The following is a 17,683-nucleotide window of genomic DNA, read 5'->3' as shown; positions in this document are numbered from 1 at the left end:
ATCCGCGATGATGCAGAAGGGCATGGTGGTGTCCCCCAGAGGGATCTCCTGCTGGGGGATGTAGGTCCCCGCCTCCAGCCGGCGGCACAGGCCCGAGTTCCGGAACACCCGGGCGTCGTGGGTGCTGCCAGGCCAGCCCACGTAAATGTCCTGGAACCGTCCCCGGCTGTCCACCAAGGCCTGCAGGACGACTGAATGGTAGCCCTTCCGGTTGAGGTATCGGCCTCCACTGTGGTCCGGGACGCGGATGGGGATGTGAGTCCCATCCAGAGCCCCGAAGCAGTTGGGGAAGCCCAGGGTGGCAAAGGCGGCGACAGTGGCACGTGGGTCCCCCAGCCTCACGAGCCTGTGCAGGAGCATGGAGTTGATGGCACGCACGACCTGCAGAGAAAGCACATGGGACAGCCCCAATGAGGGGTGAGCAGGGTGTGCATGGCCCTGCCCTGCCCTGCCCTGGCCCCCCTGCCCTGCTCTGCCCTGGTCCCCCTGCCCTGCTCTGCCCTGCCCTGCCCTGCCCTGGCACCCCTGCCCTGCCCTACCCTGGCCCCCCTGCCCTGGCTCCCCTGCCCTGGCCCCCCTGCCCTGCTCTGCCCTGCCCAGCCCTGCCCTGGCTCCCCTGCCCTGCCCTGCCCTGCCCTGGCCCCCCTGCCCTGCCCTGCCCTGCCCTGCCCTGCCCTGGCTCCCCTACCCTGCCCTGCCCTGCCCTGGCCCCCCTGCCCTGCTCTGCCCTGCCCTGGCCCCCCTGGCCTGCCCTGCCCTGGCTCCCCTGCCCTGCCCTGCTCTGCCCTGGCCCCCCTGCCCTGCTCTGCCCTGCCCTGGCCCCCCTGGCCTGCCCTGCCCTGGCTCCCCTGCCCTGCCCTGCTCTGCCCTGGCCCCCCTGCCCTGCCCTGCCCTGGCCCCCCTGCCCTGGCCCCCCTGCCCTGGCCCCCCTGCCCTGGCCCCCCTGCCCTGCTCTGCCCTTCCCTGGCCCCCCTGGCCTGCCCTGCCCTGGCTCCCCTGCCCTGCCCTGCTCTGCCCTGGCACCCCTGCCCTGCCCTACCCTGGCCCCCCTGCCCTGGCTCCCCTGCCCTGGCCCCCCTGCCCTGCTCTGCCCTGCCCAGCCCTGCCCTGGCCCCCCTGCCCTGCCCTGCCCTGCCCTGCCCTGGCCCCCCTGCCCTGCCCTGCCCTGCCCTGGCCCCCCTGGCCTGCCCTGGCCTCCCCCGTGGGTTCTCTTACCTCCATGAAGACAGCCCCAACGGTGGCCTTTCCGACGCCAAACTGCTGCCCCACGGATCGGTAGCTGTCCGGAGTGGCCAGCTTCCAGACAGCGATGCCGACCCGTTTCTCCACAGGGAGGGCACGCCGCATGGCAGTGTCCCGGTGCCTGAGTGCGGGGCTGAGCCACTGGCACAGCTCCAGGAATGTCTGTCGGGTCATCCTGAAGTGGCGGACCCAGTGCTCGTCGTCCCACTCCCCAAGCACCAGCCGCTCCCACCAGTCGGTGCTGGTGGGGTAGCTCCACAGCCGCCGGCGTGTGAGGCGGGGGGTGGAGCGGGGTGCTGCAAGGGTAGGGGCTGAGCCCTGCTGCCCTGGGGGCATGTCCTCCCCTGGGGCAAGAAGGTGCTCAGCTGCCCCCAACATGACAAGAGCCAGGGCAAGCCCTGTTGCTGCCGGGAGGGCTGGGTGGACCTCTAGCTGCTGCTGCTGCTGCTGCTGCTGCTGCTGCTGCTGCTGCTGCTGGGGGTCCATGACTGCGGCACTCGGGGTCTGTGTGCCTATATGGCTTGTCAGACCGCGTGCTGTGCAGGCTGAGTGTATGTGGGAGGGGCCCTTTAAGGGAGCGGCTAGCTGTTGCCCTGGAAGCGCTAGTCCGCCCGTTGACCCTGTCTGCAGCTGTGCCTGGCATCCCTATTTCGATGTGTGCTACTTTGACGTGTAGACGTTCCCTCGCTGCACCTATTTCGATGTCGGGCTGCGCAACGTCGAAGTTGAACTTCGACGTTGCCGGCCCTGGAGGACGTGTAGATGTTATTCATCGAAATAGCCTATTTCGATGTCGCAACATCGAAATAAGCTACTTCGATGTAGGGTGCACGTGTAGACGTAGCCTTAGCAACATAATGTCCCTCTTCTGCCCCACTGTCCGAGTCTTTAACTGAATTGGGAAAAGGCTCCCACAGCTTCTCCCTACCAGAGCGAGAGGCTCCAGGAACAGAAGGCTGCTAGAAATTTTCCTCTCTGCCTTTCCCCTGCTGAAGCTTTTCACAGCCACATGTAACTGCATACCACAATGGGTGAAGACACAGCCTAACTTCAGCACAGCATGTAGTCACACATGCCCTACATTAGTGGTTCTCAGCTTGGCTACACATGCCCCTGGGGGGTACACAGAGATCTTCCCAGGAATGCATTAACACATCTAGATAGTTGCCTAATTTTACAACAAGCAACATAAAAAGTTCTAGTGAACTAAGTACAAACTAAAATTTCATATAGATAATTACTTGTTTTTACTGCTGCACATAAAATATAAAATGACATTTATATTCCAACAGATTTATTTTATCATTATTATATGTTAAAATGAGAAAATAAGCACTTTTTAATTATAGTGTGCTGTGAGACTTTTTTATTTTTATGTTTGATTTTATGACACCAGAGTTTTTAAGAGTGCTGTAAATTGGGTTTACACAAAATGAATCAGACTTCTGAAAGGGGTACAGTTGCCTGGAGAGGTTGACAGCCAGTACCCTTCACATCTCTACAAGTGCAGACAACGTTCACTCTCTATGACTTGGGTCTCCATTTGTGAAAAATAACCAAGAGGCATTTATCACTGACTTCTCTGGGAACAAAGTTAAGCCAAGGCTGAGGGCTTTTGCAAACCCCAGCACTAATAATTAGACACGTAAAAGCAAACTAATTTATTTCAATTTGATTTGTTTTTCTTTCCTCTACGGGAACAACCTACATCTGAAGCTGATTTCAGCCAGGTTTTTTAATTATTTGAGTGCTTATATTTTAATGAGATCAAAAGGGAATGTGTATGCTTTTTCACTCTGTCATAGCATAAAAAAAGCTGACAGGATCTTTGTTCAAAATTCAAAAAAGAATCAATCATGGAAAACGTCAACTTGGAAAGAAATTGAATTAGTTAAGACCATTTCTAAGAGGAGAATTGAAATGGAACGGGAACTGAATGGGCAATACTCCCACGCTCAGATCTTCAGAGGTGTTTTTAATCAGTGGGTGTTAGATGCCTAAAAACCTTTGAAGATCTGGGTCCTACTGATTTCCATGGGTCAAAGATATTACCCATCACTATCTACAGAGTTGGCCACTGTGTGTATGTTTCCACTGCAGTAAGACACCTGTGGCTGGCCCACCTCAGCTGACTTAGGCAGGAAGGGTCTGGGCAGCAGGCCTATAAAACTGTTGTTTAGACATTCAGTCAGTCTAAACCCTAATTAGCTGTGATTAGCCAGCCATGGGTATTTTCTTGCAGGGTAGACATACTCAATGTCAAACTTACAGCTGTTTGTTTGGGAGTGGGAGGAGAGAAGCAGGGGAAGAAGTTAATATATTTCACAAAAGCACTGAAAAAAGAGATAGAAATATTATTTCCTTTGAAATTTGATGTAATTTTTTTTTCCAGGAAAGTTTAAAAAGGGAGTTGTGGAGGGGAACAAACTGAAGCAGCACATTTTCTTGCTCTTTTACTCCCTAGCTCTTTCTCTCTCATTTTCCTCCCTGCCTGGGGGGGAGGGAAGAATAAAAGTGTATTTTTCTCCTAACTTAAAAAAAAGAGAAAAAATAAGTTGCTTAATTTGAAATTTATCAAAGCACCCAGTAAATTTACAAGTTGACAAGATTTACAACTATTTTGCTTTCTCTTATATACTGCTTTGCTTCTAAATTTGTCTTCTCCCTCGCAAAAAATTAACCAGAGCTAGTTCAAATGACCAGTGTTCATTATGTTTAACAAACTCCCAATCCCACAAAGTCTTTAGTGCCTATTTTTAATCACAGAAAAGCTGAAATTGCTATAGTATCAGCAGCACCAGCAAACCTTAGACACGCTGGGGAGCCTGATATAACACCAACTTTGGAATAAAGTTGCTTTCAAGTTAGACACAGCTAAATAACTCAAATATTTAGGAGTACCCAGCTAGTTTTAGATCAATGTAGAATTCACACCTCTAAACTATAGAATGCATATTATGTATTCAAAGGCTAGAGATTGACTTTGATCCAGGCTCTGGGTTCACACTGTAATATATTGTAATGCACTGTAATATTATGCAGTGGGTATTGCATCATTTTGTGGCATGGGACATGCATGTCCACCATGTGTTTTGTGGCTGAGGTTAGGTTAGGGAAAGCATGCCATCCCACGTCCACCTAAAAATATGGCACTGTTTAGTTACCACATTGTGCTAGTATCAAAAAACTCTGTGTGTGCCCTGCCCTTAATGTACTGACATGCTCACTGCATGAATCCACGTACTGATAGTCCGTCCGTAAAGCACCAGTGTGTCAGGCCCATTGCGGCTGATTTAGTGATTTACTGATATTCTGTTGCACATTTTATACAAGCCATTTCTTTTCCAGATAATCACAGAGTAAAAGGTGCTGTAAAACAAATGGAAACAAAAATTGTACCCATGTTTCTCAGTCCCAAAGAATGAAAGATGGTGGCCAGTTAGATGTCATATTTTCCATTTTATTCAAGCCTGGAGATCTTTTCTTTTTGGATAAGTAAATATGAGGAATATTTGTGAGAAAGACGGTATCAGTCACATATGAAAATTACTGGTCAAATTCCGCTCTCTCTTTGAGCAAAGCTTGAGTACTTGCTTGGGTATTTAATAGGTGCATTGACTTTGCGGAGAAAATCTGGCACAGCATATGAGGCTTATTGCAGTCCATTCATTGCTTTGCAGGCCCAGTTTGCCCCCACAATGTGTCACAAATCCACATAATGCTTCTGAGTTCTACATTAGATCTACATGGATCTTGGATTTAGCTGGAAGATGTGAAAAAGCACATGTATCCTGACAGCTCCCTAGTGATTATACATGAACAGATGTTGAAGAGCACACAGATTCCAGCTGAGGTCAACAGTCATTTATGCTTGAAATTAAAAATTAGACTCAAACAAGAAAAAATTACACATCAGTCAAAGAAACTTACTTTTGAAACTAAGAATTATGAGTTGGCTATTCCTTACTCGTGAAAGATCAGCTACAAGTAACATTGCTATTTTCAGGACTTAGAATATTCTTCCTCTAAAATAACCTTAATTTGGCCTTTTATTCTTTTCTCCTGTTAGCAGAGTCTGCTACACTTATGGGCTGATTAAAGATGCCCCAGAATGCATTGTTCCAAGATGCCTGAGATACCAGATGTCTCCCACCATTAGTGACTTTTCTGACATTAACCTAGCGTTAAAGCAAGCTTCAGTCTAAAATGCCTGCAAAATTTGAAAGACACATGTTTTGAGAGTAGTTTGCCTTCATACAGACAAAATTCTTTGTTCATGTTGACAGTTCACTCAAAACTCTCAGGCATTGCCCTTGAGATAACAAGAGTCTGCTCAACCAAAAAAGAAAAGAAACCAAAAAAGAAAATTTCTGTGTGCACCAATATCCCACTCACTAACTCTGATGTTCTTTGCTAATTGCAGTTTTATCCCCTTATATTTAGTATCTGCAACTGCTTCTGCTGGGCAGACCTTGTGTACCTAATGAAGTTGATGCACAAAGCCCCAATGATGTGAGAAGGGCTTTTTGTGGGACAAGAGCATATCCATGTGAAACATCCTGAAGATTTATGGTCTTAAGGTACAATGATCCAACAGCAGCCCTCTGACATTCAGGCCTGGCCTTAGAGCAAGGTGACCAAAGTGGCTGCCTTGGGCCCTGTGCCTTCAGGGTCCTGCACACCAATTGATGATAGCATGCAGCACCCACTAACTGGGCCCCATTGTCAGCATGTTGCCGTGGGTCTCGCCTACTGGCCACGCCCCACCTGGCTGATCCTGCTGAAGTTTGCGGTTGAAACTTCTGGTTGAAGGGTGCTTAGTGCTGAAGAAGCTACATGGCATCTGTCCTTTATTAATAGCCCACTGATAATACTTTTTCATATGCAACAGTTCAGCTGATGTTCTTGGGCCTGACCTCCCTACGTTCTTTGATGTTCCCCTCACTGTAGTATCCTGCACATCAGTTATAAATGCTCTTTAGATTTTATCTCAAGACTTACCACAATACTTGATGTTTTACTTAGAATCATGGAATCATAGGGCTGTAAGGGACCTCAGGAGGTTATCTAGTTCAGCCCCCTGCCGAAAGCAAGATCAATACCAACTAAATCATCCTGTCCAGGACTTCATCAACACAGGACTTAAAAACATCTAGGGATGGAGATTCCAGTGCCTCTATAGGAAACACCTGAGCTCCTGGGATCTAGTGATTTCATAAGAATCCCATCTTCTATTTAAAAAGAAATAATACTTGGCTTGGAGTGATGGAGCAAAGCTTGAAATCATGGCCTGAGAACACCCTAATGCTCCCAAACCAAAAGGCAAATAAAAACCCTTCATTTAAAACAAAATTATAATTTTCATATTGTTGCAGGGGGCAGGGCTTTCTTGATCACTTGTGGTTGGCAAAACTGGAAACAGACTGGAAATGCCTAAAGATGAAACTGGAAAGATATAAAATCAGAAATAGTAAATAGTAAATCCATTCCCAAAGACAGGGTGAGACTGCTTCAAGAGAAAGCTCTTTGGGCCTAACTAAAGCTGCGTCTACACGTGCACGCTACTTCGAAGTAGCGGCACCAACTTCGAAATAGCGCCCGTTGCGTCTACACGCGTCGGGCGCTATTTCGAAGTTAACTTCGACGTTAGGCGGCGAGACGTCGAAGTCGCTAACCTCATGAGGAGATAGGAATAGCGCCCTACTTCGACGTTCAACGTCGAAGTTGGGACCGTGTAGACGATCCGCGTCCCGCAACGTCGAAATTGCTGGGTCCTCCGTGGCAGCCATCAGCTGGGGGGTTGAGAGATGCTCTCTCTCCAGGCCCTGCGGGGCTCTATGGTCACCGTGGGCAGCAGCCCTTAGCCCAGGGCTTCTGGCTGCTTCTGCGGCAGCTGGGGATCTATGCTACAGGCACAGGGTCTGCAACCAGTTGTCAGCTCTGTGTATCTTGTGTTGTTTAGTGCAACTGTGTCTGGGAGGGGCCCTTTAAGGGAGCGGCTGGCTGTTGAGTCCGCCCTGTGACCCTGTCTGCAGCTGTGCCTGGCATCCCTATTTCGATGTGTGCTACTTTGACGTGTAGACGTTCCCTCGCTGCGCCTATTTCGATGTTGGGCTGAGCAACGTCGAAGTTGAACATCGACGTTGCCGGCCCTGGAGGACGTGTAGACGTTATTCATCGAAATAGACTATTTCGATGTTGGCTGCACGTGTAGACGTAGCCTAAGTGAACATGCCTTTATGCTCACATCTCAGTATGCTGTATCAATAAAGACCTTAGCTTCAGGAGAATTTCCTCTGGAAGATCTGGGATAGAACCATTCAAATAATGTAAAACAAAAACTAAGAAAGGTTCCAATAATGTGGGGAATTAAAGAAGATGCTTATGAACCAGGCCATTTTCTGCAAGACTCGGGCATATATGAGGGCTAGGTGATTGTCAATGTAGTTAGATTGACCCAGACCCCTAAACAATACTTAGATGCCTATATCCCAGACTTAATTCCAACCCCATAGGTGCTTAAACTCACTCGGCACCACTATTTTCAGCTTAAATATTCTTCTGTCTGGACACATGCACTGTAACTTCAGCCTAGGCCACCAGCCTATCTCATACAAAAACCCATTGTGACCTAGCCACATAGAAGTGTGGGGCTCAATCAAGTAAGCCTGCTCAGAGACCACCTCCTGGATTGAATCCAAATTTAAGTGGAGAAAGAGCCACCATCCACCTTCTAACTTTTAGCCCCTTGATTCCAGCACTCCTCTGATATGTGGCAGATGCAGGCTCAGTTCTCCCTGAGAATGAAGTGGGTTAGATGATGTAAACACAAGTTTCCTATATCTCTCACCACTGAGATATAGGACAATCTGATACAGTGCTCCCTCATTCTCTCCTGTGGAAGATATTCTACTTTGGGTAACTAGTTAAATAGCAATTGGGCAGGGAGCTAAATCCTGAGAGTCCCAGGTAGGTGCCCTAACCACAAGACAATGTCATTCTCACACTGTTTCTCTGGCCTAATGTCTCTTTAATTACGTGAGAGATGGGAGATGCCTCTTCAAATAATTTCTGCCCGTCAGGCAAAGGGCAGAGGGACGAGGGGAAATGAACAGTCATTGGGCCAGAAAAGTGTAAGGATAACATAGCAGCTCAGTATTTAGTATAGCAGACTGCTTTCTCCCAAAGAAGTCAAGTCCTTTTCAATTGCCATCCATCCCCACCGGAAAAAGGGGAGTTGCACAAGTGAAGAGTAATAAATCTCTCTGCCATAACAAGAGCAAAGGGAACAAACTTGGTTTGAATGTCATCCAAAACTATATACAAAGTGCAGACTTCAGGGACAGCAGGAATATCCGTGTGGAAACGATCCACAGCATGCTGTGCCAGAAGTCTGACAACGGAAGACTGGAGGAAAAGACCAAAACATGTGCAAAAGTTTGAACCAGATTTATGAGGCTGTGTTTTGATAATCCAAAAGCCACAAACGCTCATGCAGTATCCCAGTTCTCTTACTTTCTATCATCTGGGGCAATATTATCTGGCTAAAATGGATAACAGTGGTCACATCTCATTCTCCATATGTCAGTTGGTCTTGTGAAAGAGCCATTTCAGTCCACGTGTTATTTTAATATCCATTAAAGCAACTTTGTCAAGTAGGGAGCAACCAAATATAAATTCTGTCAAAAGACAATAGATTTTAAAATGGTGTTCTACAAAAACTAATCTGAGTAGAAATGTTATTTTACATTTCTATGAAAGGGGCTTTTATTTATGTATTTATTTATTTATTAAGTTTATGGAGGCTTGTCTACACGCACAGCATTATTGTTGTACCAGTGCTGTTGTAACACTAACGTTAAGTCTACACTACCCACCACTTTTGAAGGGGGGATGCTAATAAGATGCTTCAGGATATGTTAATGAGGTGCTACCATGAATATACAGTGCCTCATTAGCATAATGGTGTCTGCGGCGCTTCAAAAATGCCACTTTTGATCGTGCTTGGCTCATCTACATGAGGAATAAGGGGATTTCAAAGTGTGTGGATCGTTTGGAAAAGGACCCCCATAGATGAGCCGGGCGCAATCAAAAGCAGCATTTTCGAAGTGCTGTGGACACTATTATGCTAATGAGGCACTGCATATTCATGGTGGCACTTCATGAACATATCCTGAAGTGTCTCATCAGCCTCCCTTTTTTGAAAGAGTGAGGCTAATATAGGCATAGCCTAAAGTGGAGACTCCACCTGTGCTAATGGAAGAGCTTCTGTCATCATCTTAGGTACTTCAGGTCCCCAAAGTTGGTTGCTTTGTCAAGGGAAGGGTCATTGATTTTCAACACCCCAAACAACATAGTTAAACTAACACAAGTTTCTAGTGTAGACCAAGCCATAGCTACCCTGATGTGCCAGAAAGTATGAGTCTGATTCTGTCATCATTACTTACAGGGCTACTCACAGCGCAAGGTGCTACTCAGCATAGTTTTGCTTTATAAGGCCAGGTATTGCCAGCCAGATTTTGAGGGTGTTACTCATATTACTAAGTGAAAGGCACAAAGTCAACATTGAAATGATGAATAGTAAAGCTAGGTTTTTAATTTTTTTAAATCTTTCCATTTTAATTAGCACAGAGTGTTTGTTTGGGGGTTTCTTTGGTAGATACTATGTGGGCTCTTAATGCCCCTTTAAGCTATGGCTTTTGCCATGAGGTGATTACTAAGATTAATGTTACAACATTCCTAGTTCCACTGCTTTCATTATCATTTCCTAATCCAAATGTTCAGTTTTGCGGAAGATGCCAAGTCCATGAGGAAAATAGAATTTTATATATGCTTTTACAGATGGACTAAACATGAGTGGGTTGCATACGGGAAAAGTTAATCACAGTTCACACTTAGGCCATTATTTCACACACACACACACACACACACACACACACACCAGTGCAAAACGATATATGTTATTAAAAACATTGCTTTGACACAATCCAAGGAAATATGGATTCTTCTGTCTAGGTTGAGACTTTTAAAACAGTCTAGGGGATTTACACATATATCTTTCCTCCTTTAAAATTAATGCAATATATGGGCCAGATTCTCAGTTGGCCAAAAGTAATATATGTTCACTGAAGTAAATTGATCTACATTTATTTAAACCAGCTGAGAATCAGGGTGTGTATGTCTAAACCTGCAGTATTGCTTTGAAAAAACTCAGTGCTAACTGTTTCTAGTGGAAAGGTATTGGCCAGTAACTCAGAGTTATGTCCATTTAGTCTTAATGGCATTTTTCTCATTTTTGGTCCCCATCCTAACACCCCCCTAACACCAGTGAAAGTTCCACAAATGAAGAGCTTGCAAGATTCAGTCACAGAAACAGAGTAAAATATAACTTTAAAGATGCATGAAACTGGCAATTTTTTCCAGCTTCACTTTCTTCATTGGAAAATGCTGTTTTGTTGAAATAGAAGCTTCCTGTGGGAATGTGAACATGTTACTTTCGAAAAAATTTCTAAGCCAGCTGCACTTTATTCATAGACAAAGCACAAGAGATAAACAGATCAATTTAAAACAATTACCTGCATAACTCCCAAAAAGCCTACAGCCTACCTTAGTTTCTGGGTCTCAAGGAGAGGCACTCTGTCTTGTTGTGAAGGCGGGGGTGGGAGGAGAAGAGACCAAGGCCAGACTCAAAATCTGCTAGGTAACCACCAGGGCGAGAGGATAGAGGCTATTTCAATAATTCTGTTGACTGTAGTGAATAGCAGGAGAGCCTGCTTAAGGAAGGAGCAATGTGTGAGAAAAAGGAGGCCATGGAGACAAATAGTTGATAAGTAAAAGTCCAGGAAGAAAATCTACCCTACCAACAGAAAGGTTCTGTGAGATCCTGTCCCTGGGAGCATTGTGAGAGGGGAGATGCCATTATGGAGGAATTTGGAGCCTGTCACTGCTCTTTGATGGACTCCTGAGTCCCGGGCTTGCATGGAGATTCCCCCTGAGATCTGCCTTCTGGGTTCCTGGATAGAAATGTAGGGGTGAGGGTGGGTTCTTTATCCACTCAGGCAAATTAACCCTTCATATTCCTAGAAAACCCCAGTTACTATTCAGGGTATGTCTAGACTACGTGGATGTTGCAGTCAGTCTTCCACAGTTTGATTTAGCACCTCTGGTAGGGAATGTGCTAAACCTGACTCAGAGGCACCTTCCTTGGTGATGGTACTCCTGCTCCTCAAAAGAGCAAGAGAAGTCGATGGCTCCCATCAACCTTTCTCTGTGGAGTCCATGTGGAAGCTCAAATTAAGGTACATCAATGCCAGCTACATAATTAATGTAGCTTGAGGTGGATATCTTAATTCAACCTTCCCCTTTAGTGTAGACCTGGCCTCAGTAAGTGCTGCTGGTACAGACTGCCTGCCTACTGTGACTATCTGAGCACTAGGGTAGGAGAGACAATGTAGGATTTGTATTAGAGTTATAATTGCACCTGAGTCTGGCATCTCTTTGTGGTGAGGGGAAATCCTGGGAATGGAAGCAACTTGATTCCTGTATGAAGATGTCTGCCAGCTGCAGCTGTCAACATGTCTGTAGTATCTGAGACTTGAGGATTCATCTCTGAAGCAGAGTCATTTGTGGAGTTGTGAGTGCGCCAGCCTTTAGTTAGATAATCAGAGAAATTGCATAAGAGACCCTCCTCTTCCATGAACTGTGTCTTCAGACCTAGGAGGAATGGTTGGAGGAAGGTTGTGTCCTCTTATCTGTGTCAAGGGATTTCCCACATGTGCGGCTTTGAGGTTGTACTGACCCAAGTCTGCCAAGCTGCTTTTTGCTGCTACTGAAGAGATCATTGTCACAGCTCAACAAGGCCCCTACAAATAGGGACACTAAATTTCACTCTTGTGCTATCAGGTCGCTAACCTGGAAAATTTCAAGAGTATTTTCAGAGTGCACCAGAGACCAGGGAAGGAGTGTTTTTGCCTGTTATTTTATATTAACTTTGTTTAACATAAATATTTGTGTTATTTCTTGGGAGTCTTTTATGGCCTGGATCATACTGTGGTCAGAATTTCCCTTCCAAACTATCCTGGTGACCTTACCAAGAACGAGCCAGAAAGGTGGAGACCTGCTCCAAGTCCCTCGTCAGGTGAACCCTAGCTTAGTTATATGCACACCTTCCAGGGCTGATTCCTCCAGGCTTCAGCTAGCTCAGGTTACATGTTTCTGTTTGAATGGAAGACAATATAGGTTAATAGTTCTCGATTGCTTGTCCATGGTTAGGCCTGGAGGTTTTAACACAAGCTGGAGGTTAAAAGACAAAACTATTTTCAAAGAACAGCCTTACAATCAAAATGGAATTCATAAAATCCAATAGAGCTTTCAGATGCATCCAGGTACAGGCAGACTGGTGCTGAACTACTACAGTAATTCCTTCTGCATATTTTTGTTTCTAATAATCTCTCTTGGGCAGGGACCAGTTTGACATCTCTGGCCCCAGTTCAGAAAGCTCCTTTAGTGCATTCTTAAATTTAAGCACTTGAATAGTCCCCTTGAGGTGAATAAGATTACTAACGTGCTTGAGGGTAGGCATGTGCTGAAGTGCATTATTGGACTGGGTCCTGTTTCCTTAAAGAGTCAAGAAAAATAATTACTTTTAACTGAACCACTGTGAAGTGCACAAGTGCCTAACAGCATCACCATGGGATCTGCAGGTCATGGTGCAATGGGATCCTCATATTTGCATTGACATGACTTAGAAAGCAAGATGTCTGAGTGACTCTTCTCATCTAGGGAGGCTGGATGTGCGATCACACATGGAGCCAGCCAAAGGACTAGATTTGAGTATTCCCGATGCTATGCGCATCACATTATTGACTGTCAGGGAGTTTAGTTTTACTATTGTGAGGCCACTCTGGTGCACAATATTCAGCTGCAGAATATACCAAGGCAATTGTTGCTGTTCGCAAGATCCATGGACTGGAGTCCCAGGATGTTACAGTCAATTTTCAGATAAGCATGACACACAACCTGACCTTGTCATGGGTGTTCCAGAGGTGTTGCTGAAAATATGAGCTCCAGTCCAGTGTAATGCCAAGATACTTTGGACTAACTTCATGGCCGAGGCTTTCACTGCAGAACTGCACATCAAGTTTGGTATTTGCCATTTTATTCCCCACATTGAAAGCAGTTACCATGCAGTTTTTTAATTAAGCCTAAGTTTCTACCATGGGAAATAATTGTGCTAAGACCTCAAGTTAGAGTGCAGCTGAGGGTCTAGAGGCTCGTATGCCGAATGGCTAGGCCAAGATCATCTGCAAATATGAATTTTCTTGACTCCATCATGAGTATATCCATGGTATATAAATTAAAAAGTATTGAGACCAGGGTAGAACTACTTGATCACAGCAGTTCCTCTCACTAAATTTTCAAACACTCACCTTCATGCTATTCCTCCTTAATGCTGCCGCTCTCATTTCAGAGGAGCTCTTTGCTAATATCTGCACAGACACTTCAACCTCATTCATATCTCTTTAACTTTGCTTTTCCATAATACCCTGATAAACTTGCCAAAGCTTTGGACAGATGGTGTACTGAGACACAGCCTCTCTCTTTAACTAATACTAGCTCATTGTTTACTTGTCTGCCCATTCTACCCACCAGGGCTCTGTCTACATTACAGAGATCTTTCAAAAGACTCTCTTCCAGAAGATCTCTTCCAAAAAAAACTTCTTTCAAAGGAGTGCATCCACGCACAAAAAAACAGATCAAAAGAGCTATCTGCTCTTTTGAACGTGAGCGTCCATACAGCCTCCCCTCTTTCGAAAGAACAGTTCAGGGAACAAAAATTCAGGCCCCATGAGGACTGCTCTTTCAAAAAGAAAGGGCCTGTGTAGGGTCTACACATGTTTCCTTTCTAAAGAAGCATTTGAAAGGGTGCGCTGTTCCTGAAACGGGAAAGGAAGGAGCACCGCATTCTTTCTATTTACTTTCAAAAGAACGCTTTTTGTGCGTAGACGCTCCATTGGATCTTTCAGAAGAACTCGCTCGTGTAGATGTAGCCCGGGGCATTTTTCCACTTAGATTGTAAGGTCTTTGAAACAGAAACCATCTGTTTCTTTGGGCTGGTACAGCACCTAATACAGTTCTGTGATGGGGCTTCTAGACACTACCTCGTTACAAATAATGTGGAAGAAGAATTCAGCAAAGGCTACTGTGTAGATTTTTTTTATTTACTCATAACTAATTAATTCATTTCTATCCTTATTCCCCTTCTTTCCACAAAGTGTTAATAAATTCCACAGTTCATTATTTTCATATTTACGTTTTATTTATTTTTCTTTTATTTCTGGTTTTCTATAAATAATGAAAGTTAGTTTAAGATCATAAAACTCATGTTCAGTATCTGCCTAGCCAAAAGCAGACAGCTAACTTATAGGGTTGTCTTTCAATCATTAAAATTCCTGTCAAGCTGAAAATAACTAGTTGTTATCACCATTTAGATGAATTCAACCAATTGTTAATTTATAGAGCTGTCTGGTTTTGAATGGATTTACGCATGGAAATGCTTTAAAATGTATGGGTTACAGAAGTATTGTACATAAAATCTTTATTCACATAGTGTTATGTCCTTTATGGTGCATTGTGTACCAGACACTGGGGAAATGTATGTTTTATTGTTGTTAACTTAAACGACACGATGAATCCTTAAGGACCTTTTCCTAGAATAAAATATTTATCTTTAACTGTAAGGATAACCCTGAACAAAACAAAAAATCAATAGAGCTGGACAGAGATTTTTAACTCACATTTTCTGGCCTAGGAAAAGCTTATGAGAGGGATTCTAGGATTTTCCTTGATCAGCTAATAATTTAAAACAACAAATTTCCTTGTCTACACTTGGATTTCAACATGTTTTAGTTAACATGTAAAAATGTACATATTTCCTTGTAAAAACAATGGGTTACAATTTTTAAAGTGCATTAGGAGCCTTACTGTCATTGGAAGTCTTAGAATTGTAGAATCATAGAGGTGGAAGGGACCTTAGGAGGTCATCTAGTCCAGCCCCCTGCCTAAAACAGGATCAACCCTAACTAAATCATCCCAACCAGGACTTTGTCAATCTGAGACTTAAAAAGCTCTAGGGATGGAGATTCCACCACCTCTCAAGGTAACGCATTCCAGCACTTCGCCACTCTCTTGGTGAAACAGTTTTTCCTCATATCCAACCCACATCTCTCCCAGTACACCTTCACACCACTGCTCCTTGTTCTGCCATCAGTCACAATTGGAAACAGCCTCTCTCCATCCTCTTTAGAGCCCCCTTTCAGGAAGCTGAAGGCTGTTATCAAATCACCCCTCACTCTTCTCTTCTGCAAACTAAGTAAGCCCAAGTCCCAATGATATTTGGTCCCATAGGTCACGCTAGACACTTTTGAAATTTTTACCTGTGACCTAGGAAACAACACTCCTGGCATGACACAGTAGTATATTGTGAAACAACACTCCACCTGCATCTGACGAAGCGGGTCTTTGCCCATGAAAGCTTATGCTCATACATTTCTGTTAGTCTATAAAGTGCCACAGGACCCTTTGTTGCTTTAGTAGTATATTCTGTAATTCTTGTTCAAGAAATGCAAATAGAGTGGAGGTAATCAATGAAGTCCTCTGCCATTTCTTCTGTAGCCCAGTCTACAGCCCTCCTGACCAATACTCAAATCAGGGAGAATTTTAGCCCAGGAAGGACTGTAGAATAGATATTTTCCACACCCATAAGCGGGACTGGCTATATGCTTGTTGAGAATATTTTATATATAATACAGGTGTGAGAGTCTAAAACATATACTTGTAATTTTGCCAAAGCAGCTGCTTTCAGAACAGCTTAAATACATACATTTTAACAACTCAACATTTACAAGTGGATTTCAATTCAGTGAAAACCAATTGAGTCATAATATAATGGGCCAAACTCTCATTCATACTTCCTTTATCTGAACTCCCTGTTACTTCAAACAGGATCATGTTCCCCAACTTTAATGCTGTTTTGGGTAATAGGAGGTTTCAGATAGTTGAGGTTTGGGTAGTGGAGCTATCTGGTTCCTTTCATGCTGGCCTGTTCAACAGGACTAAACTGTTTAAGCTAAGGCACTTATCAATACAGCTCAAGACAAAAGTCCTTAGTCTTGATGAGCTGAACAGCCTTAGGGAAGCAGGCTAAAGGTTTATAATCAAAGGAACTGACCAGCTGAACTGGGTTTTGATATATTAAGCAAAGAAGGACTTCAGTCTATAAATATTTCTGTGCAGAAATCTTTTCATACTGAGTGCTGCTGAGCAGACTTTTCAGAGCATCCAAAGATTTCAGGTGTCTCCCAAGCCTTTCGCTTCATCACAAGTATATTCAATTTCTAATAGCCTAGAAATCAACAAACTTTGACTAGTCACATATATGAGTATATGCACAATGTATTTTTTCAATATGTATGTTGGAATGGATAGAAATTAAATGCATATTTTGCAGATTATCCTCCTTATTACCAGTGCTTTTTTTTTTTTTTTTGGGCTGGTACTTGCTGGTACTGAGTACTGGCACCTCAGCAGGATGTAGGGGCAAGGAGCTGGCTGAGTAGTAGCTTTTTTTTTTTTTTTTACAAAAAGGCACTGCTTATTATATTTCGTTTTCTCAGTGTTTTTTGCAACCATTTATCATCTGAACCTCACAGCTCCTCTGTGCAGTAGGCAGGCAACTACTATCCATATTTTACATATGGGAAAACTGACACAGCAAGGTTAAATAATCTACCAAAGAGAGAAACAAATGGGACTAGAACTCAGGAAGTCCCTATGTAGCCACTTAAATCACACTGCACCACCAAGTAGTTAGGCTTTAACCAACCTCCCTGCTCCCCATCATCATCTGCATCCACTCCCACCCCCAACTGCACTCAAAATATCCTTCATGGAAAACCAGTGGTCCGATGCCCTAGAGAGAAGAAAGCTTCCTTGCAGATTTCCATCTCAGTTCTTCCTTCAGGGGATGTTGTTTGTCCCCATTCATGGCAGAAGTGGAACATTCAGCCTCTTACACCCTGTAAAACTCTGGGAGCTACACGGATTTCAGATGTCCCCCATAGATAAAGACCTGTTGACATGGAGTCCCTCTGCCTGCCAATTAGTTTTGCTCCCCTTGGCTGTTCTACTAGGCCTCCTGGCCACAAAGCCTTCAGCTCCTTCCCTGCAAAACGCTATTGGACAGAAATCAGTGTGGAAAGGAATTAACTTTATAGCAGATTGACTTTCCTCAAGTGTGGTGTGCAAGGTCCCTATGTATGGATGCCTACCCAATGCAAAAAGAGGGCTCTCCACAAGTTCCAATTTTGAAATAAAAAATAGTAATAATTCAATGTTTGAGAACCAAAAGAAAATAGTTTTCTTTTTGAATCAAAATAAAATA

Source organism: Carettochelys insculpta, chromosome 2, assembly GCF_033958435.1.
Source record: "Carettochelys insculpta isolate YL-2023 chromosome 2, ASM3395843v1, whole genome shotgun sequence".
NCBI classification, from domain to species: Eukaryota; Metazoa; Chordata; order Testudines; family Carettochelyidae; genus Carettochelys; species Carettochelys insculpta.
Note: the sequence above shows the minus strand (reverse complement) of the source record.